The sequence below is a fragment of the Aedes albopictus genome, chromosome 3 (assembly GCF_035046485.1).
Source record: "Aedes albopictus strain Foshan chromosome 3, AalbF5, whole genome shotgun sequence".
NCBI classification, from domain to species: Eukaryota; Metazoa; Arthropoda; class Insecta; order Diptera; family Culicidae; genus Aedes; species Aedes albopictus.
Genome location: NC_085138.1, coordinates 164,826,251 through 164,850,825, shown reverse-complemented (window position 1 = coordinate 164,850,825; position 24,575 = coordinate 164,826,251). Strand labels below are relative to the sequence as shown.

General features: G+C 35.5%; 1 protein-coding gene and 1 long non-coding RNA gene across 2 annotated transcripts in view; both read right to left on the bottom strand.

The window, feature by feature from the left end:
* LOC109422641 (signal peptide peptidase-like 3) overlaps positions 1–24,575 on the bottom strand; it is a 271,923-nt gene that overhangs the window by 247,058 nt on the left and 290 nt on the right. The window lies entirely within an intron of this gene.
* On the bottom strand, positions 519–22,825 carry LOC109622578 (uncharacterized). Its single transcript, XR_009999126.1, has 3 exons — positions 7,597–22,825; positions 6,966–7,526; positions 519–1,263 (listed from the first exon to the last, which is right to left on the bottom strand). It is a non-coding gene; the product is annotated as an uncharacterized LOC109622578 (long non-coding RNA).

The window sequence follows — 24,575 nt, the reverse complement described above, 5'->3', positions numbered from 1 at the left end:
CGAAAGTCATGTAATGCGTCACCTCGCAACCTGGGAGAACTTGGTGAATCAGTTTAGAATTTCTCTGACTAAACGCAAGAATCACTTATGAACCAATTCAAGGTTTTATAAGAAACAAGTTGATTCAAAAGTCATGTGTTGCGTCACCTCGCAACCTGGGAGAACTTGGTGAACCATATCAGATTTTTTCTGACTAAACGCAAGAACCACTTATGAACCATTTCAAAGTTTTATAAGAAACAAATTGGTTCAAAAGTCATGTAATGCGTCACCTCGCAACCTGGGAGAACTTGGTGAACCATTTCAGATTTTTTCTGACTAAACGCAAGAACCACTTATGAACCATTTCAAAGTTTTATAAGAAACAAATTGGTTCAAAAGTCATGTAATGCGTCACCTCGCAACCTGGGAGAACTTGGTGAACCAGTTTAGATTTTCTCTGACTAAACGCAAGAATCTCTTATGAACCAATTCAAGGTTTTATAAGAAACAAGTTGATTCAAAAGTCATGTGTTGCGTCACCTCGCAACCTGGGAGGGAGAACTTGGTGAACCATTTCAGATTTTTTCTGACTAAACGCAAGAACCACTTATGAACCATTTCAAAGTTTTATAAGAAACAAATTGGTTCAAAAGTCATGTATTGTGTCACCTCGCAACCTGGGAGAACTTGGTGAACCAGTTTAGATTTTTTTTCTGACTAACCGCAAGAATCACGTATGGACCATATCAAAGCTTTATAAGAAACAATTTGATAAAACAGGCTTCGATTCGAACTATTTTAAGGTTTTTTCAACAAACAGTGTGATTCTTGAAATAAAAACATGTCATCTCACAACTTGAGAAAACTTGGTGAACCAGCTTTGGCTACGGCTATGGTGAACCACGTGACCACAATCAATTTTGAGCTATTTTTAAATTTTGGGACAGATTGCATGATTGCAAGGATAGACCTTGCAGTATTGACTTAAAATAAAATGTAAGAACCACTAATGAACTATTTAAAGTATGAACTCTGCATGAGATGGAATCTACCCGTGGATTTTCGGTTTCTTTTAAAGCCCAGCAAAACAACCAACCAATATACCCCCCCCCCCCCTCCCCTCCCCTAGTTGCTTTTAATATTAATAAACAAATACAAACTATAATAGTAAAAATAAATCATTCCATTCTCTAACGTTGACGATGACCAGAACGGAGATGTCTACAATGGTGTTGTTTAGTAACCGGAATGATAAATACAGCCATGATTGCCAGGAAAAAACTGCAAGAAACAGAAAAAAATTGATAAATATTAAAATGTGAGCGAGATCCCAACTTCCCTATGGTTCTTTAGCATTAAATAGTTTAGACGTGGAGGAATTCCTGAACGAACTCCTTGAGGAATTCCTGATGGAACGTCTTGATGAGTCCCAGAAGAAACTCCTTAAGGAGACCCTATCAAAAGGCGGAATTGCGAAAGACAGAAATTCGAAAGGCAGACCATTTTAAGAGTGTAACGAAAGGCGGAAAATAACGTAAGGCGTAATTTTGAAAAGGCGGAATCAGTAAAATGTCGTCATAATTCTATGCTTTTTTTGTTCAGGCAGTTAAATACTTTAGTTTTAGTTATGTTTGTTGAACTTCTTAATTCTTAAGCTGTTGGTACAGAGGATCAAATATTTGTCCAAAAAGAAATCAATGCTCAAATAGGGGAAATTGTGTATTTTCGGCAGTTTTGTTCTCTTCGTCATGGGTTTTTTTTTTTGAAACTTGTATAGTTCAAAGTTGGCCTCAAATCCATCCCAACCAAGCTAAATTATACGACCAAGTTTCAGGAAATTTGGCCGACAAAACCCCCCATGATGAAGAGAACAAACCTACCGATAATACCCATCGTCACCTAATATTGTTTGACTCGATCGAATTTTCATTTGTGTTAAACTGATGTTGTTTCTTGATAATTGACCTTGTGTACTTCAGACCTTAGTTTATTCAACGTGGCCAAATAATAAATAAAAAGCAATCGAATCTGGCTTTCGATTTGAATAGTTCATACTTGTATGCAAGCCCGTGCACAAGGGATGGGTTATGGGGTTATTACCCTTCCCATTGCCGATTTCCATAAACTAGGCGCCCCTCCGCCCTTTGCCAAAATTAAGAAAAACCCCTCCCTTGTCGCCTGTTCTGTGCACGAGCCTGCCTATGTGGGATTCTAAGGAAACTGACGACCTTTTTAAATCGAGCACAAGAAATAGTTGGTGTCCGTCCATTTGGCCGAACTTTGATCAAAAAAGTTTAGAGCTGTAGACAAACTCCAGGGAACCATCAGTAAGTGGTAGCTCAAATTTTCAACGAAGATTTTCTCTTCTTTCAACACAAGCTGTTCTCTCTAGTTATGTTTATTAGGAGCTTTTTGACATTTTGACTACCAGTATTATCATCGGAAATATATCCTTCTTTTAATCATAGGCTATTCTTTATAGTTTAACGTTTAACCATTTGGGATTAGTTAACTTTGCAACTGTAAATATTTTTAACATAAATTTTTCATTCTCTAAATCATAGTTCTCTCGAGTTATACTGACGCAAAGAGTAATGGTTTGATTACTAAAGTTTACAATTCCTTTGTTGTTCAAACGGGACTCGGCCAAATGACCCGGAACCAAAATAGTTTAATTTATAGAAATTTAAAGCTGCCACCGCCTTATGTGATTCCGCCTTTCGTGTTTCCGCCTAACGTAGGACACCCAATGATGAATAATGAAATTTTAATTGACTCACATCAAAAACGTTTTGTTACCAAGACTTTCTAACATTTCAATACTTCAACTTCAAAGATTGTAAAATAACGTGTGGAACATCGAGAATTCTATTTTGATTATTATTTAAATGTTTTATGAAGTAAAATTTTTCCTTAGCTTCTTGGCATCGTTGTGTTGCGGTTTCAATACAAAATCCAGAAAGTATATGTTAAAGAGCTACTGTAGAAACTCCTGAAGGAATGCTGAAGAATGCAGGAATCTCTGAAGGAACTCCTGAAGAAATCCCTTTAGGAACTCCTGAAGGTATTACTGAAGGAAGTCCAAAAGGTATTTCTGAAAGAACTGGCGAAGAAACTCCTGAAGAAAAGCTAAAACGGATCTCAGAAGGAACCCCAGACATTCCAGTATGAGGAACACTTTTAAAAACTCCTAGACTGACCCCACTCGCATAACAGTCCCATATGAATAGGACACCCAGCAAAGATGGGACTATTATGCGAGTGGGAGCAGTAAAAGCGCCCCCAAAGAAAGTCTTGATGTTATCAGAACTCCTGAAGAAACTCCTGAAGGAATTGCTAAACGAACTCTTGAAGAAATCCCTGAAGGAACTCCTTAGAAAATTGTGGAAGTACTCCATGGAGGAATCTTTGAAGAAACACTATAGGGCTTAGGAAATCTATAAAGAAAGTCTGGGGGATCCCTAAAAGGACTCCTGGTAATTTATATTACTTACAAATATATAAATTAAATTCGTTCAACAACCATTTCGGACTTGTCCTGGTTGTCCAGTGCTAACCAGGATGAGGATGTTTGTGATGGTGTTGCCAGAAAAAACAAAGCGTATGAATGACAGCTAATTCCCATCTTTGAAACGGGTTTTATTAAAATTAGTTTATCCTAAAGAAGTTTCACTCAGAATCATTTTTTATTAGTTGAAATATGTAAAAGGAGACCGAGTTTTATATTTTTTTTTTTCAGACTGAAAACTGAAAAACATGTTATTCAAAGAATTACCGTATAAATAACAGCTTCAAGATAGTTACATGAAATTGGCTTGATGGCATTTTTCGTGATGATAATTTGAATAACATGTTTTTCAGATTGCGGTGTGATACTATATTTAGAAATCCACGACATTCGCGTCTGATATTGAATCAAATTTGCGGAATTCATGACAAAATTTTAAGGATTCGCGAAAGCCGTTAATTACTGTTATTACTGCAATAGCCCTGTAGTGTCAAAACAACTACTCAAAGTTTTCATTTTGGCAAGTATGTCACAACTTTTATTTATTCTATGGCCAGTCCGCATAACAGTAATATTTGACAACAGTAGGCAGTGGCGAAAAAGAAACTCAAAGTTTCAAGGAAATGAATCATTATTTTAAAAAATCGTATATTTTTTTTTCCTTGTCGGGTATCTAAGTCTAGTTGATAGATCTTATAAATAAAAATTAAATTATTTTGTATTCTTCCCTGGGCAAAGACACAACCTTGTGATCAGCTTGATTGCTGTCAGGTCTCAGGACTTAAGTGCATCTTCGGGGGTAGGCGAGGCATAATGAGCAGCTTAAGGATTTTGTCATCAAATTCAGTAAATTAAGCCAGAATAATATTAATTTCCAACGTAGGGAATCGCGCCACTTGGGCGGTGGCTTCTATATTCGTCTGTTTTCTACTATAACTCAGTCAAATTTGAACCAATTGACACAACTTTCGGAATGTGGTGAGATAGGTATAGTATCTACCCGTGTACAACATTTAAAGTGAATTGGTTCAAAATTGACTGAGTTACATATAGTGGAAAACAGACGAATATAGAAGCCACCGCCCAAGTGGCGCGATACCCTATAATCCTTATTTGAATCTTAACCAATAAAAGCTAATCATTGAAATTCCGACAAAAGCAAAATTTCATGTTAAAAAAAAAGTGAAATCGTTAATTCTAGAGCAACATTTGAAAAGGGCATACAAGCATTGGTAAACAATGACTTCGCACGTCACTGCTGAGCCCCCATCAACATATTCACGTAAACTTAGACCGTTATCAGAAAGAGCCAACATCGATCTTTCGGATAACGGTCTTCATTTGCGTGGGCGGGCTACTGTTAGGCTTTACGAATCATTTTCGAAAAAAGGCACAAGACCTCTTGAGGCTATTTCAAATGTTGCTCTTGACGGTAAGCAAAAAGAGACGGGTATTTAATTTTTAACTTAATAAATTGAAAAGTACTGACAAAAATTTACTATATGCATAAAAAAAAATCCAGTCATTATTGCAATTCGTTTGGTTAAGATGTTTATCATTTTCATTATTTATTTCATCAGTTGCTCATTTTGCCCTACCCTTCTACCAAAATTTTAAAATATATTTTTTCAACAAAATTTGTATGAACATATTAGAAAAAAAATAATCATTGGACCATGAAACATCAAGAAATTTTATAGATACCCACTACTTTATTATTATGATTCTCAAATTCTTTGGTCAGCTAATTCTTGTAATGTTTGACCAGTATATGACCAATTCACGGATTTTGCTCGATTTCTCATGACAAACGTCTTTTTCGATTAATATTTCGTCGTCAATACATTAGACTAAAGATAATGAAACTACAATGTAATGATTCGTGTTGAATATTTGGAAATACATGTACATTGAAATTGCAGGGTGCTCATTATGCCCTGCCTACTCCTACTCTACAGAGAAAGATGCACACTCGTGATGCCACCAAAAACCGATACTGTTCAAGATCAGATAAAAAACCGATGCACATGCGATACTTTTGTTGTTGTTTTTTATATATTTAATTCCTATTTGCAGGGAGGAAGTTTAATACAACATTTTCCCTTCTATTTTTCTGTTTTGTCATGATTATTAACCAAGATTTCTAGTATTGAAGACACAAAAAAGAAGCACAGAATGATTTAGACCAATTGCTTCACTGGAAATTAAACATCATATTGTCAAACATGACCATTTTGCATGAAAATCAACTGCTGGTCTTATTGTTTTGTCCGACATTGTATTTCTAACCGATACCAACTACCCAAAGGTAAATTACGTTGACCAATTCACCCTCCTTTTGCATTAGGATCATTTTTTACCCAAACAATACACTACATCAGTGAGCTGTTCCTAACGTGATGCAAAAAGGCTAAAGAGGTTGCAATCCCTACTCCCAAATTCTACGGTGTATCATGAGTTCTTGGACTTGCGTTGGAGACTGTACACCAAAAAAATAAAATTAAAAATATATCACAGAGGAAGGGATGTATGCCAAATTGCTAGAAAATAAATTCGATCGAAGTATGTTTGATAACACGCTTTTTGGCCGGTCGTAAGGGGCTAGAGTTCCGACGCATGAATAAAAATCAGTACTACCGTTTTGTTTTTTTTTTCAGAAATCACAACGGTTGTATTGATTAGGGACACACTTTCGCTGGGATTTAAATCACTATGAAAACGGAAACTTTTAATGCCATTCGATTACTTGAATGTTGAACCTGTGAGGTAACAAAACAAGAACGCAAAAACTGTACAGAAATTACCTCGGAAATTACTGTTTCATTGCCTCTCACTCCCAATGACAACCGTGTAGTACGACACGAACTAAATACCAAAAATACGGGTATTGCCATAATAGAATGCTTAATACGGGAGTGAGACATTTGGCATAAGACAGCGTCCATTTATTACGTAACGCAAAAAAAATGGCATTTTTCAAACACACCCCCACCCCCCCTACCCACTTCGTAACGCTTTGTTGTATGAAAATTTTAGTATGAGCCATAACGCTCGGCTGTACTCCCTCCTCCCCCCTACAGCGTTACGTATTTTGTGGACGGCGCCTAGCAAACATTTGGTAAAAATGTAGGTACCCTTATTTGTTATGCCTAGTGTCCATTATGCCAAATGACTATTATGCCAAATGACTATTATGCCAAATGCCTTTATGCCAAATGACACAGAACCGCTAAATACTAGTCGTTGTTGCTCAACCGAACAGAAGAAAAAAATGTGAGAAAGGCATAATCATCGATATGTGGATTCATCTTTCTTTTCCGCAACGTTATTTTTCCCCTGAACTTAATTCCAATGGTTTCCATAGCCAGTACATTTCTGGTAATAAATTATCAACTGGTGAAGCCGGGGAAAAAATCACTGCGGATTCCACCAAACAAATCCGGGGTACAAACCTTATAAATCTAAACTGACTTACCCCGGTGAAGAAGCGTTCCGGTCTTCTCGCCTTCCGTTTGATCCGGGAGTCAACAGTCCGATGTCGCTGGAGTACAGCGGGATGGTATCGTAGAATTACGATACGACCTGTTTCACTTGGAGGAGATACTGGCCGGGGGGATCGTGATCCCTGTTGAGATATTCAACGTTGAAGGTAGTCCAGTTCAAGTGACCCACGACCGGATAGAGGCCCATGGCCAGGAGGGATCTGACTGCTGTATGTACATATTTCTAACCGACCATCACGCCATCACCTTCCAGCCGAAGAAGAACACCACGAGTGTTGAAAATAAGCCGATGGATGGATCTGCACAATCAGTGGCCGGAAAATGTTGAACAAATAAATTTCGCCTCTAGTAGGAAGGGTAAATCGGTGTCAATCTCTTCGTCCTCCAGCTCCAGGGGATACACCTACCTGCACAAGACACGCAGCGACACTGCCACTGTTTCTTTTTATCCGAGAAGACCATAAAAATTATACAATATGCCGGACGGCCGACGACGGCTGCAAGTTGACCGTTGCGGCGGTGGATGGACTACCCTGAAATGATAGAAATGATCAGTATATTATGAAATAAAATTAGATTTATGTAATAAAATTCAATATTTACCGCAGATTTTTGCGCCGCTCCAACAGCTCCTAACTTTTTTTTTTAATTTTTTTGTTACGAATGATTGACAGATGGGTAAACATGAATCCATGTATATTAGTGACCCCATGTATAGGCAAATAAAGATCAACCAATATCGAGCAGAAGTTTTCGGCAAAAATAATGTATGGTGGAATGAGTATTTTTCCTAATATTTCAAATATATCGAAGTTTTTGCAAAAAATATTTGGTAACGCAAATTACTATCATTATTACTCACAACCTGTACCAAATATTTTTTTCAATAAAACCTTTAATAAGTCAAAAAACTAATTTTTATCAATTTCTCCATACATTTTAAAAGTAAAAAACTCCTGCCCACTAGCGCCATCTGTTGCAATTTTGGCCGAAGCGGGTAATCCATTGGAATCGCTCACGTAGTGCCCTAGTGGACAAAGGAGCTGTAAATTAGGTTAAGTGATTAAGAATAAATAAAAATATTATAAGGAATCAAAATATAATCAAATTTAAAGAAGTGTCTTGTATGGGAAAATTTGACCTTGTATTTTCAAATAATCATATCTCAAAAACAAAACAACATACATTTCTGATTTTTTGATATGTCACGCCAAATTTCCTGAATTTTCTGATAAAAATATAAAACCAGGGTACCTCTTTGGTCCCGAGACCATGAATACGTGAAAAAACTAAAATATTTGCATATTTTATAGTACTCTTTACATTTTAGCCTCTTTAACGTATTTTTCCTGAAAACTACAATTCAATAGCTTTCAAACAAAAAAAAATAAGTTTAAAATCGGTCAAATGGTTTAAAAGTTACGATTTTTTGAAAATTTTTAGTTTTGGAAAACCTTGATTTTTTGGACCACCCTATATGAAAATTGGTCACCCTAATGACTAAATAAAAAAAATACGGGTCTAATTATTTACAAAGAACTACAAGCCCACCAAGTTTCACGACAATCGGAGATGCCCTATATCGTTTTTCTATGGAATGGCTGTATATAGATGAGAAAAAAATGATGAAGCTAGTCTTCTTTTTCATTTTTCAAATAGATGACTGTGCAGTGTGCAATGTGCATGTGTAGACTAGACTAAAATTTCTCTAGATGTTCCATTTGAAACTAGTTCCACATGGGATTTCTTGAGGAACATCAGCGCAAATTTTCGCAGGAGTTCTATCGGGAATCGCCCTAGAAGAACCACTGGAAATACCTCCAGGAGTACTACCACTAATTCCCACAGGAGGTCCAGCGAAAATTGCTCTAGAAATTCCACCAGGAGTTCCTCCAGGAAATCCTACAAGAAAATCTCAAGGAACACCCCCGGAAATTTAAGTCCTGACCGAAACTCCAGCAGTCATCCGGAATTCCTATGCGAGTTTGACCTAGAATTGCAGCAAGAGTATTACAGCAAGTTCCCACAGGAGTCTCATCATGGAATCTTCTAGGAGTTCCATCGAGAGTCCCTCTTGAGGTTCCACTGTGAATTTTTCCGCCGGCAATTCCCTTGCAAGTTCCACTGGGAGTTTTTCTCGACAGTTCCAACACGAATTGGGAGTTCTCCTTGGGGTTGAAATATTAATGTCTCTTGGAGTTCCACAAATTGTTTTTCTAGGAGATCCACTGGGAATGAGTGCGACCAGGAGTTCCTGTAGGAGTTTCATCGGAAATTCTTCTCAAAATTTTTGGGACGGAAATTTTTCTAGAAGTTCCATTATAGATACCTGTGGGAGTTCCTTCGCTACTACCCGAAGATGGTGTAGTATCTTTCTTTCGAAACTTCGACGTTGAGGGAAGTCTTTCGGAAAGCGTTTGGTGTTTTTGGGCCTCAGGTGCTGTCTGCAATACACGAGTTATATCATACACCAAGTCACGCTAGTAAACACGACAGGCTATGGTGGGCTGACTATGAGTGCAGTAAAAACGATAAGTGAAGTTATTATTCAGTAGAGATCCAGGAATACGCCAGGAACTCTATGGCAGTTCAGGAATCCATTCAAAAGCCTGGAATTGCCTAAATAGATCAATCAGAGGTTTCTACGAGCATTCCTGGAATTCCAAACACTGCTTCAAGAATTACTTAAGTAGTTTAACTAGAAAAATGTTTTAAAAATTTCTACAAACATTTTTAAATCAAACTGTATGCTATGTGAGCATGAACTAGGCTGCCATTTGGTACCTAATAGTCATAGTGGAACTGTGGCAAAGTGTTGCCCAGATTGTGTTGTCGTCATCGTCTTGGTTGCTGCTGTCGCGACTCGCGGTAGACTCCCGTGTTTTTCGCTTTTTAGGTACTTCACTGCCTGCCCTCGTCTAGTCATCATCGTAAAGGTAGGTATTACTCTACTCGAGAGGAGGCCGGCCCTTGTTTTCAGCCTGGTCGTCGTCGTCGTCGTCATTGTTGATGTTGATAAATTATGTTTTCCATTATAGTAGTGCTCGTGGCGGTTCCTATGAGGAAAGTAAAACCGATCGAAAGAAAGTGTTTCGAAACGACTGAAACCGTGTAGGAAACGAATGCGCGCTACCTGGGCGGAGGAAAGCATCCAACTGTGAAAATTTTCGACTTCAGTGGAGCTTTTCCGAGAATGTGTAGAATTTCCTACTGAGTTTGGTTCAAGCTGGATTGATATTTAATTATTATCCCGGTGTAAATACCGATCTGAAGAACATAACAAGATTTTTTATATATTTTAATTTATGCTGATCCTTTACTTACACTTTCTTCTGATAATAACTAACAAAATATATTATAATTTGGTAAAAGCACCAAATATCAAATATCGTTCGTAACAAACTTACGTACTTAATCTACAATTTAAATATGTATCTGCAGAGATTTTTACAATTTTTTTCCCGTTCGTTATGCCTTTCTGATTGAAATAAAGGATGTTGCAATTTTATGAATGACACGGTATTCATCTGTATAAGTTTAATTTGACTCAGCATTTCATCTGGATGTTTGATTTATTTGCATCAGAAGTTTTTAGAATTTCATGACTGACTAATCGAATGCTCGTTGGCAACACACACTCCAATCGTCAAAAGCATACATCACTCCAAGCATTACTCATTAAAAATAACATTTTACTACTCTCGCTGGTTTTCTTATACCACACGATCGGCCCATTACAGGGACCGCCAATATGTGCATTTACATCGAAGATACGTTGAACTCCGAACCGAGCTGGGCGGCAACCACGCCACTGACTGGCACTGCTGGGGATCCAATTAATCGTCCGCCGTCCAGAACAATAAAAAACAAACGAAAATTTCAAGTGAAAGTTAATGGGCGAGTTCAATTTTGCACATATTGAGTAAGTGCGAGCAAAAGTTAAAAAAAAAAACAGAAATTTGCACCGCACTACCATGCACCGATATGCGCTGCGCGCGGAAACTTTGCGCCATTCATTCGAAAGTGGACCATGGTGTTTCGACAATTACATAAAAGTGAACGACGACGACGACGACGGCGACGGCAACGATGGCGACAACCAGTTATATTCCTCCGAAATAAGAAGGAAAATATCGTCGTAACTGCACAAATCTGCTGAATGAAATTGGATTTGGAGGTGAAGAGTGCAGTGGTAATTTGGTTTACGCGCAGGCTGCTGGAACGAGCGGTCCATTTGATACGATTACATGGAATAAACGACAGGCACCGTTCACTGTGCTTCAGGCAAAGTAGTTATAAATGCTAGAAATAGATTGAAGTTCGGTAATTCCTACATGCACTAAACAAGCATGAAAACTTGAGCAGCCAATATGTAGAGAATAAACATAAAGATATTTATTGTAGTTTGCAGTGAGTTGATAAAGTAAAAAATATTTAACATGGAAAGATCTCACCAGTGCAATTAATTTTTTGGACTCCAAATTGCATCTTTTGAATTCGATCATGCATTGAAAAGATGATGATACAAAAAATATAGACAAAATGATTGGAACAGGCAAAATTAACAAAATTCAAAAAAAAATCAAATTGCTGTAACTTTCTGAAAAATGCATAAAAACATCTCAAAATTTTACTATAATTAGATCAGCTAGTTGTGTATCAGTGATCTAAATTTGGAAAAGGTCGGGCTTCTTCTTCTTTATGAGCTGTGGAAACAAAGAACTTTATGCTCTTATTCCCATGATATTCACAACAATGAATGCTGAGCATTTCCGCATGTGAATCCTAAGGTCATACACTCCCGATAAAAAGTTTGGGAAGAAATTGAATTAAAATAAAACTGAACTATAGTTGACGAAGACGAAGATATAACTAAATCACTTTTCCATGTTTTACGAAAGTGACCCCAAACTTTTGGTCGATGACATCAAGAGCTAACTTACTTAATAACTTTTTTCCTAGATTTTTTAGCCAAGTTCGGTAAAAAAACATTTGAAAGATAATAAAAAATAGGCTATATTACCGCTCTAATCTTGAAATTCGGTCAACCCAATTTCCAGCGACACTATCGTAAGTTTATATTTATTATTTAGAAAATTTGGCAATTTTGGGTTATCTTTACATACAAATAATATTGTAAAGGTTTCACCTGAATCATGTTTAAAATTACTTTGACTTACTATCTTTTGAATTAGACCTAGGGTTTTGAAATCGGACGCAAATTGGCGGAGATACTTCTTCTTCTTTGTGAGGCTCTACGTTCCCACTAGAACTTGGCCTGCCTCAATTCAACTTAGTATTCTTTGAGCACATCCACAGTTATTAATTGAAGGCAAGCACAATGGTACACTACCCGAGCAAAGTCCAACAACATAATGATAGCAAATCCAAAACACGATTTGTAATCAGCAGCAAATTGATATCACATTTTGATATCGGTTTATCTTGATTATATTTGATTTCAAATTTTAATTTCGTTTTGCTGTTACTTCAAATTATTTTAAATATTGAAGTGTTTAAGTTATTTCAAAACTTCTATGCATTCTAGTATAATTCATTTTATCATACATCATATGTAAAATTATCTAATTGCATTTAGGTTTCCATATTAATCGCAAAAACTCTACATTTAACGATTTTTTTTTCATTTTTTGCACTGATAGCAAAAACAGTTATCAATTTGCTATCACTGATGGCAGGAGTGGTTTTCAACTTACTGTTACGGGAACATTTTTCTGCTTTCTTTTTGATGTTATCAAAATTTGCAATATCACAAGATCAAAAAGTAGTTTTCAATCTGCTGACTTTGCTCGGGAATGCCCAGGGAATTCGAGAAAACTTCCCGACCCCAACGGAAATCGAACCCGCTGTCTTCGGTTTGGCGATCCGAAGCCTTATCCACGAGGCTTCTTGGAGACCCCAAGGGAGGTATGGGTCTAAAAATGACATCTTTTTCAGGGGGTGACCCCAAATTTTTGATCGGGAGTGTAGGTTCAATGCAAGATGGTGGCATTTTTTTTTAAAGAAAAAGGTAGACAAATCTTATCTGATATTGTTTTGATCATGTAATATCTTAACGAGCTTTAAATGAGCAATTCTCCGTACTAGATTTTGATGTTATTCCTGATCTTTTACCTTTTATATCAATCAATATACAAGGGTGTTAGGTTCATGAATACAAACTTTTTAAAGAGTGATAGAGGACCATAAATAGTGAAACATGCGTAGTAAATTTAAATTCTTTCTTTGGCAAAGTTGTGGCCCCTGTTCCACTCTACAATTCGTTCTTTGACACCAAACTTCTAGCTCTTATCGTTTTCTTGCAATTTCGATTTAAATGTGCGGCACAGTGCGCAAAAAAGTGCTAACCGTAACAGTTGCAAATTTAGGATCTTAAATGCTATGTTTAAATCGCAATTTCAAGAAAACGATAAGAGATAGAAGTTTGATGTCAAAGAACGAGTTATAGAATAGAACAGGGGTCACAACTTTGCCAAAGAAAGAATTTTAAATTATTAGGCATTTTTCAAAGATAACTGACGAAAACAAATTAAAACACACTACATTTGAGCTATTTGCTCTAGAAAACTTAGTTATTTAACTAAACCAATCGATACAAAGCTGCCATTTGTTAGAAAATTCAGTAATCTTTCGAATAAGGGTCATAAAACTGCCATAACTTAAGTTAAGACAATAAGACTTTTTGTATGGCGCATAAGGTTTCCAATCCCCCCCCTGCCCCCATAAACCCTTACATAATTAATGGGTAGTCCACAAAATCGTTTCAAAACTTGAGATGATAATTATAGTTCATTCAAATTCCCTCAAATTAATTTGATTATAAATATGTTTTTGTAGACAAGTAACAAAATAATTGGCAGTAGATTGAAAAAAGTAATGGAATGCATATTAAAAACTGGCCAGTTTACTAAAAAACATAAATGAAATCGCTATAACCTTTTTTTGAATATAATACAGGGGATGGCCAAAATGTTTGGGATAGGCAACTTTTTTTCTCTCACAAAAAAGTTCAACATGCTATAACTTTTTATAGAGCGCATCAAAATATCTCAAATATTGACTGTTTGTCAACCTATTATATGTGCGTCATTGATACAAATTTGAGCTCGATTGATAAATCTTTCGCAAAGTTAGAACCGTTCGGGTAAAACACTATTTTTCAGACAACTCATTTTTGAGCTGTCATATCTCGGAAACCAGTGAACCGAATTGAATGAAATTTTGAACGTACACTAACAATATGTAAATGCTTCACAAACTATTAAAACATAGGTACTTTTTAAACATTGAAAAAAGTTATCATGGATTGACACTTTTTGGATTTTTCTCGAAAAAATGCAATTTTTTCACATCAATGTCAATAAATTTTAGTGTTGATATCCAAAGATTTTCCACTTCTGTTCTCAAGTTATCTCTAATCAGATATATTAGAGCCTATTTAGATTGAAGAAAGAACACATTTAATAATTTTTGTGTGGTATTGTAAATTTGACTTATTTTCCTCTATATGGGTAAAAATTTCAACCCGGTATAATTTAATTCGCCGTGAGAAAATATAACATTTTATAACGTCGTATTAAGTATCAATATATTGTTGATAAACGTTAAAAAATTCATTCAATTCGGTTCACTGGTTTCCGAGATATGACAGTTCAAAAATGAGTTGTCTAAAAAATAGTGTTTTACCCGAACGGTGCTAACTTTGCGAAAGATTTATCAATCGAGCCCAAATTTGTACCAATGATGCACATATAATAGGTTGATAAGCAGTCAAAATTTGAGATTTTTTGATGCACTCTATGAAAAGTTACAGCATGTTGATTTTATTTGTGAGAGAAAAAAAAGTTGCCTATCCCAAACATTTTGGCCATCCCCTGTATATTTTCTTTTGAATAGTTTATAGTTAAGTCAAACAATTTTCAAATCTCAATACAAGTCATAAAAGGTAAAAATTTCATTAAATTCGGTTCATTAAATCCCAAGATATAACTGCTCAAAATTGGCTATCGAATAATTATGCCTTTTCGAGAATCTTTCTAACTCCATTTAGAACAGCTCGGTATTCCTAGAATTCCATAGTTTTATTCCTCCTGGATTTTTTGAAGTAATCTCGAAGATTCTCCAAAAATTACTCCTTTGAGTATTCTCTAGGAATACCTCAGAGAGATTCTCCAAGAAATTTCTCAGAGGATTGGTCTAGAAAGTTTTTTGAGAATTTGTTCCAGAATTAGATCAAAAATTCTCCGACGGTTCGTAGAGAAATTTGCAAAAGATTTGCCCGAGAATTTCCATTTGAACTAAAATTCAAAAGATTTTTGAAAAAAAAACTCTTTCTGAAAGATTTACCAGGAAATTCATCCAAAAAATCCTCAAGAATTTTCATAGTCTAAGGATTCATCTGAAAATGTCTCCGAGAATTACTCCAAAAATTCCTTCAGATTTTTTTGCCAAAAAATTGATCCTATAATTTCTCTAAGGAATTCTCCAGAAAGATCTTTCGAAAAACTTCCGAATATGCTTCTAAAAACTTCTTCGAGAATTACTTCGAAAGTTTCTGTAAGGATTCTTTTGAGGATTGAAATTGTTTCAGGAGTTTCTGAAAGTTATTGGACTTCTTTATTACTTTCTCCGAGCATTCTTCCAAATATTCCTACATGGATTTCTCAAAAACATTCTTCGGATTTTCTTCCCAAATTTCCGCGAAGATGCTTCCAATGATGCCTCCTGAATCTCCACCGAGAATTTTCACTAAAAAAAATTGCCCAAGGATTCCGCTGAATAAGGGAGCCGATACCCTATGTAATGTTTATTACGTTGTCACCAGTCTTGTTAGCGATCACAGTCTTTGACACCTATTCGTCCGATATTCCTTTGTCTCCAAAATTCGCAACACAAGCGATCAAACTATTGTGCGAAACAAAAATGTCAAATGAATGCGCGTTTTCGTGGGACGGTTCGGTTTTTGTTATTGCTGTCTTTTTCCATAATGAGAGCTGTATTGTCCAGCTATATGTGTTTCGTATTCGATTTAATAAGCAAGAATAAACAAATATTAACATTCGTAATCGGAAATGTCTAAATTCTATGCGAAAAGCTAGAATTAGACAAATGTTATGGTGTCAGACAACGTTGATTTGATTTGTTTGAATGTTTATTGACTTTCGTTCTACCGCTCGTGTTGTGTGTAAGAAGTAACGGTATCCCGACTAGAAGACTATAACAAAAATGCAACATAATTAAAAAATACCATGATATTTATAATTCATTGCAATATAACCATGTTCTCCTTTATTGGTGTTTTTTGAATACTAGAACATAATCATATCACATTATGTTATAAATGTTGTTATATACTCATTAGCGTGGTTCAAAAAATCGTTTTTGCTCCACACCGCTTATTCGATTCCTAACCAGATTATATGCCTTCTCACAAAATTTGAGCTCATTTGGTTGAAAATTGAGACTGCACAAGCCCGTCAAAGTTTGTATGGGAATTACTATGGGAAAACGATGTTTTTCATTCAATCAACCGTAGCATTTCCCCAAGTGCCCTAGTGGGTTAGTCGACCCTTGGTAATCCTAGGCACCTCTATCAGCTACAACTTTGCCGAAGACCGCATTCAAATCGGACGCCTCATTAATTAGTTACCGATTTTTATCCAGGATCGAAATCTTTACTCATGATGGTTAAACTAATCGGTGGGCATCACTGCATTCTGCAGTGGAACATAGTAGCCATCATTTCAGTGTGCTATCTTTGGCGCCATATGCAGCAATGTTGCCTGCTGGGAAGCTGAAGGATCATAGCTAAAGTTTGCCCAGTTGGATACAAATCGATAACTAATTAATGAGGCGTCCGATTTGAATGCGGTCTTCGGCAAAGTTGTAGCTGATAGAGTAGCCTAGTATTACCAAGGGTCGACTAATTCAATAGGGCACTTGTGGAAATGCTACGGTCGATTGAATGAAAAACATCATTTTCCCATAGTAATTCCCATACAAACTTTGACGGGCTTGTGCAGTCTCAATTTTCAACCAAATGAGCTCAAATTTTGTGAGAAGGCATATAATCTGGTTAGGAATCGAATAAGCGGTGTGGAGCAAAAATGATTTTTTGAACCACGCTAATACTCATTGTACAATAACATAGTTTTAATTCTTGTCCCATATTTGGGTTTCCTATTCATATGGGACAGTTATGCGATCATAGGCAGTATACAATAATGTAACAAAATTGTATCAAATTTTGATAAAACTAATATTCCTGAAGCTTAGTCACATTTTATTTTGATATAATTTTGTTCTAATTATAACAAAATAAATAAGATATTATTTTGATTAAATTAGCCTAATTTTTTGTTTCAATTTTAGTTGTTTTAACAGGATAATGGCATCTGGTTTATAACACAATATGAAAAAAAAATGATATAATTTTTAGTCTGGTATCGCACGAGTGTAACAAAACAAGATAACAACCGACAGCTGCAAGAAAGCGACGGTATGTAGTGAAAAACCGATGAACATATTTCGTATTATTCTTTTATTCTACATTTCTTTCATTCTACATTCTAATAATAGAAGTGAAAGGGTGTGATTCTTCTTTTTCTTCTTCTTCGTCTTTTTTATGACTAGACGTTCGCATTGGAGCATGGCCTGCCTCTCTTCAACTTAATGTTCTTAGCTTAGCACAGTGATTAAGTGAAGGGCTTTCTTTGCCTGCCATTGCATGCATTTGTATATTGTAGAAAAAGAACAATGATACATTATGCCCAGGGAGTCGAGAAAATTTTCCCGACCGGAACGGGAATCAATCCCGCCGTCTCCGGTTTGACCATCTACAGCCTAAACCACTAGGCTAACTGGAGACCCCTTTCACTATTTTATGGAAATAAACTTGTCCAACCATATTCAAAACACAAACCAACTGTAAAGTAATGAAATCGAACCCGTCACTCTTAAGGTTTTGCTGAACATCCACATGTTAAGGAAAGATTTATGTCACTGTTCATGATGTAAATAAATAATACCGTATCCCAATTGAAAAATATAAATGTAATGAATCCTTTGGTTCCTAGGGTATCGGGGAATCCCTTACTAAGCAAACATACTAGCTTCCATTTTCATCCTTCATTCGAAGCATTAATAATTTAGCTTTTGAATTTTGTATCTTTGTCGGTATTAGAATTATTTTTGTCCAAGAAGTACTTGAAAAACTCGTCAAAATAGTTTTGAGGAGATTTTTATTCTTACAACCACAATTCTGACAGAAGGGGTTTTCTAAAGATATCAACTGTTTCCTGGAGTAAACCGGAGAGATTTATAGAGTTTCTCAGCCAAGTTCTGGAAATAGGATGTGAGATCATTTGGACAGTGGTGCTATCTATGGCAATCTCACCGACTTAGCCTATTCCATACCGCTTGGTTTGAATTTTTAGTTCTACACCTCCATATCTGAAAGAATTAAAAAAAAATAAGGTACCCCGGGGCAAGTGGAACCTAAAAAAATGCTAGTTTAGTTTTGTCAAGCCAAAAAAAATCAAACATAAATAATTTTATAATTCCAAAGGTTTTAAAAAACATTGTTGGTATATTTCTTCTTATTAACGGGCATTACAACTGTTTCAAAATTTCTACATTCTGTATATTATGCATATAATGAAAAGTGGAGCAGATCTCCATTTACTCCGAATTACGGGGCAAATGGGACCTATTCGGAATGTTTATACAAATGGCTTAATATAGTTGCTGCTTATATGCAAAGAAGCATTAATTGTAAATATCTTATACGAATAACTATGTTAGGTGACTTATGTTGGAAGAGTTTTGTGGTATCGTGCATAAATTACGTAACACATATTTTTACGAGTCACTGAGAAAAAAAATGATTTAACTTTAAGCAGCTCGTGCAAAACAAATTGGTTTTTTTTATTTAAAAAGCGCCATAAAGCTAAATTCCGAAAGATTTCCAAACTTGCTTTTCATATTACGTAGTTGATGAATCTCGCCAAAAGATTTTTCAAGATTTGCAGATGTTATGTTTTCCCTTGCATAAATTTACGGTCATTAAATAAATATTTTCAAATCGTGAACTATGAATAAGTCGTTTTCCATTTTTTTCTTACTTTATGGTCGGTTTCTTAACACTCAGACAAACTCATTATGCAGCGAAAAACGAAAAAAAAAATATAGAATTTACTTAGACGAAAACATGAAAAATGGATGGTTTCGAAAAAAAATATGTTCTACCCAAGACTTAACCATTTTAAACAATAGTTTAATCATCAGAATAAAAAGAATTAAGTAAATTCAACGATTTTTTATGTCAGGCGCGGATTTTTACTTCACTTCTGTGTAAATTTCGACTTAGGCTGACGAAAGCGAGATCACACTGTGAAAATGTGTTTGTTTACTCTCATAGATCTCACTTGCCCCAGATGTTGAAATGCACTGGGGCAAGTGAGAGCCGTTATCAAAAGGTAAAAAATGAAAATAAATTACAGCTTTTTTGCTTAAAATAATTCACAAGTACTCCAAATATTATCCTGAAACCGAAAAAGTTTTACTTTATTTGTTATTCTATTTTAAAACGACGAATGTAGTAGAGTACGTTTATCTCAAAATTGAATTAGTGAATTGAAAATTACATATGAACAACAATAACATATATGGTCCCTTTATGGTGAGAACAATTACAATTTTTGAATTCAAAGTATCCGTTGGTGTGATACCTATGTTTTCCATGAAGAATGTTTGCCTTAAAAATGAAAAATGAAAAAAAAATATAACTGTAGGTCTCACTTGCCCCGGATTCTCACTTGCCCCGGGGTACCTTACAGGAAAATTTGAAATATTTTTTGTTTTAATCTTTAGAGATTTTCCTAGAGGAGTTTATAAACTAACTTATGGAGGAATGTCTAAAAAACTGCTGGAGGATTTTCTGAAAAAAGACCTAGTTAAATCTTTGGTGATTTTTTGAAGTAATGTCTAGAATTCCGAAACGAACTCTATGAATCAGTTTCAAGAAAAAATAATGTCAGGACACTTACAAATTAAGGATGAAACTTTTCAGGAATTATTGTTTTTCTATATTTTTTTTTGCGTCATTACTGACGCTATTTGCTATTTTAAAAGTGGCCGTTGTTCTAGTTATCAATAGTAGCACGTTATCCAATAATTCCGGGGTTTCAAAAATTCCAGTAGTATAATTTTTTGAGATATTTCTGGTGAAGCATATATAATTTTATATTTTTATAAAACTCTATCTAATGAGTTTTCAGAAAAATACCGAAATTTTCTTATTTTTTGCGTATTTTTGGTTAAATATTACATGACATAGAGATTTTCTTCACTGACCTATCTTTATTTATCTTTATTTATCTTTATCAAACATAATCTTTATTTATCTTTATCAAACATAAAATAAGAAATGTGCAGTAACCGAAATTTCTCCTTTCTAAAAGATTCCAGCATAAATGTAGAATTATTAGTTACTTGAAGTAAAACAAGATATTATACCGCTAAATAAACGATAAGAAAAATAAAATAGTAGTCTAGTTAGATTCATAAAAAAAAACGTTGGACTATACCGCTTCGCCAAAATTTTTAGGATGTGCCGAAAAAATGTTTGGATTAATTATTGAGAGCATGTTACAAATAATATTTGGGCCTCTGATTAGACCAATAAAAAATCATGCTATATTGGTATATCATTAAAAGTTTTAGAGAAAACTTCTTTCTGGAAAAATGCAAAGCAAAATGAAAATTTTACTTGTCCCGATCATTTTATCTATTCCCTGTATATAAAATGCAGTGACATACTTGAAATCGCGAATAACTTGAAAATGGAAGGTCCGATTTGGGTCGTCTTAGTTTTGTTTCACCCTGGAAGGTAAATGAGACGAACACATGGAAAAATTGAGATTTCGGAAATCGATTTTCATACACTTTATTGCCCGTTGGACTTGAAACGTCTAACAACGTGATCGGCAGTACAAAATTTTCCGGAGGCAACTAGTAATATACAGTTAAGTAAAGAGAAATTATTTAATCAAAATAAAAAGTTGTTTGTTTTTTTTTTTTTAATATGTTTTCATGCATTCTCATTTTATTCTTAGATCCTGTTATATCTTTTGAGTTGCTTATCCAATTGTCTTGGAGTAAGAGAATGAAATGTGAAAACTTTCATGAACACTTTAGAAAACTAGAAGTTGCGAATGGAAAATCTTCAGTAATTTTCCAAATTGGTGTAAGATAGGTTTTTTTTGGAAATTTCGAATTTCAAGTTGAAGTATCTCGAAAACGGAAGCTTTTAGGAAGTTAGTGATTAAGACTATTAAGTCTCGTCCACAAAATGCATGAAAAATTTATGTTTAAAAAAAATATATCATGAACCAAATCGCTCGTTCCGTTCGCGAGTTATGGGCGATTGAATGTATGTCACTGCCTTTTCTTAAAAACACACGCCACTTACTTGACACATGCTAAGTATGTGTGATCTAAATCGCAGACGGTGATATTTACAATTCGACTTTTTCCCGTCATTCAGCGTGTAACTTCGTCGTATATAGAATCATCGACTTATTTCTTAGGGATCTTGGGGTGATTTCTGGCGATTTTATTTTTTTTTGAAAAAAAGTATTTTTTTCTTATAGTATTGTATTGTATTGTGTTTATTTTACGAAACGGTAACATGTTAGTTTTTAACTTTAAGTCATGTCAAGGAAAAACATATAGTAAATCGTATGAAAATTTAGAATGGTGGGCGCTAAAACATAGTTTCTCCGATCGAGCTTAAAATTTACACAGTGGATATGGCACCAAAATTAAACTTTAAAATATTAAGTGAATGAAATTTTTTCCATTCTTAATATTTTTCCATAGAATCATGACCCAGACTAATATATCTTAGACTGGGTCAGGAAGGTCGATTTTTTAAACAAAGTTTTTTTCGGTTCCTCTTAGCATCTAAAACAACTGTATGAAATTTGAGATTAATTGCGTCCCCGAATCATTGCGGTTGAAATTTGTATGGGAAAAAATCAACCCGGGAGCTTCTTGACAGCTGCCGAACAACGTCAGCGTACCTAAAAATTTTGGTCCGGGTGGTACTGTCAAATTCAAAGCGGCAAGCGCTACTTCTGAAAATGACGAAAACCAAGAATAACAAACCGCACAAAACATATTGAAATATTAAACAAGAATTTTGATGTGTTGTTTCTGCTTCTCTGACGCAGGAAAATGCAATTTAAGTGCGGTATGATGAATTTGTTTACTAGAAGTGAAATTTATAACTACAAACGAGTGAAGGCAAAATAGTCGACTTTCATACTATTAATCAGAAACTCATGTTTTCCTCTGGTACGGTTATTATGCACATGCCAGTAATAAATTACTACTTATGCTAACATTTTACAGCTACATATCTGGTGACAAATCCAAAATGGAAGTTAAAATTATCAGATCAGATTTTTTTTTAGTTTGATCCTCGGTTTAATCTAGCATGTGCAGTTACAAATTAATATGCAATACTGTTTAGACAAGTGTTTTTGTTACATTTCTTACAGCATCAAATCAAAATGATTTGAATTTTATTAACATTAATTTTTGCGCTTCGGTTGAATACGTCCTTTTGATACGAAACGCTAGCCTCTTGTTAGCATCCACTCACCACGAAACAAAAAGATGTTTTCGCATGGACAAAAATTGTTGCGTCAGTGAAGGATGGACCCGTTGTTTACGTACAGTAGCGACATCTGCGATTTGCAAGTAGGCACGCGAAACTGAGCTCATCTGTCAAGTAGTGGGGGGGGGGGGGGGGGGGGGGGGGTTGGAAAAAATAAACTTTTTTTTGCATTTTAAAAATCGTCGCAAAAATCGACTATTTACAACCCCCCCTCCCCCTATGTCACACTTTTTGTATTGAACCTCTGAATTTTTTGTATGGGTCGTCACACTTTGCTGAACCCCCCTCCCCCCTCAAAGCGTGACGTAATTTATGGACGTTCCCAAAGTAAGATTTCCCATACAAATTTCAAATGTAATGCAGAATACGGGAACGCAACTAATCGCTCCAAAATGTTGCACAATAGGAAGCAATCAGTGAAGTACTAGATTGAAAGTAGTGAGCTGGATTTTTGTATGGTGAGATGCTCAGTTCTCCATTTCTCTAATGAAATGGTCCAAACAGCGTGGGTTATATGATTTCTTTACTAATTTGATGCTATTTGAGCAAAAGTTTGGGTAACTGTGATGTTGTATTATTTATTTCTTGCAACTTCAACAACACAGTTACCCAAAGTTTTGCTCAAACAGCATCAGATTAGGCAAGAAACCATATAACCCACGCTGGTTGCACCATTTCATTGCAGAAATGGAGAACTGATCATTTCACCATACAAAAATCCAGCTCACTACTTTCAATCTAGTACTTCACTGATTGCGTCCTATAGGAAGCAATCGGTGAAGTATTAGATTGAGAGTAGTGAGCTGCATTTTTGTATGATTAGATGATGTATGTTTCATTTCTGCAAAGAAATTGTGCAAACCGCGTGTGTGATTTCCTGCCTAAATTGACGCTGTTTGAGCAAAAGTTTGCGTTACTGTGTTGTTGTATTATTTATTTGTTGCAACTTAAACAACATAGTTATCCAAACATTTGCTCAAACAGCATCAAATTAGGTAAGAAATCATAATACCCACGCTGTTTGCACCATTTCTTTGCAGAAATGGTGAATTGATCATCTCACCATACAAAAATCCAGCTCACTACTTTCAATCTAGTACTTCACTGATTGCGTCTTATGCCGTTTTTCTTTTTTAACCTGGGTTGGAACTGGATTGGCGTCAAATGTAACAAACAACGTCAAACAAACTTTAGTACAAGCGAAACCGAAATCGGGTTGGGGTTGAAAATGTGATCTGATCCAGTTCGAACCCAGGTTGGAACTGGATAATAAAGAAAAACGGCATTACTGTTTTGGATGCTAATATGCATCGAAAAAGCTTTGTTCCGGGTTGATGCGATTCAACTTTAATTTTCCCATACAATGTTGACCCACTCGAATATGTAGATAGATAAAGAACTACATCTGAAGGAATTGAAAAAAAAAATCAAAAAGGTGAAATGATGGTAAGTGAACACAGTGAGACGTCTGTTTGTCGGTGGTTAAGGCACAAGTAACATTTTGATGATGAGTCTTGTAGAAGTTTTGAGAACCGCTATAAAAGCTTATACCTTTTATTTTCGTTTTATGATGGTTCTAATAAACTCTTCTTTTTCATGTTACTTGGGAGGTGACATTTTATATGTTCCTGAATGTATGTTGTAGGTCATGGTTTCCCAAACTGTGGGTCGCGACCCCCCAGGGGGGTCGCCGGCTTTCATCCAGGGGGTCTTGAGGGACAGTCGAATATTTTACTATAACAGACAACAAATGAGGGAATTTCTATGGTGGGTCGCAAAAAGTACGTCTGCTGGTGAAAAGGGGTCGCGTACCTGAAAGTTTGGGAACCTATGTTGTAGGTAGTTTAAATTGTTGAAAGACTAGAAAAACTCCTGACAT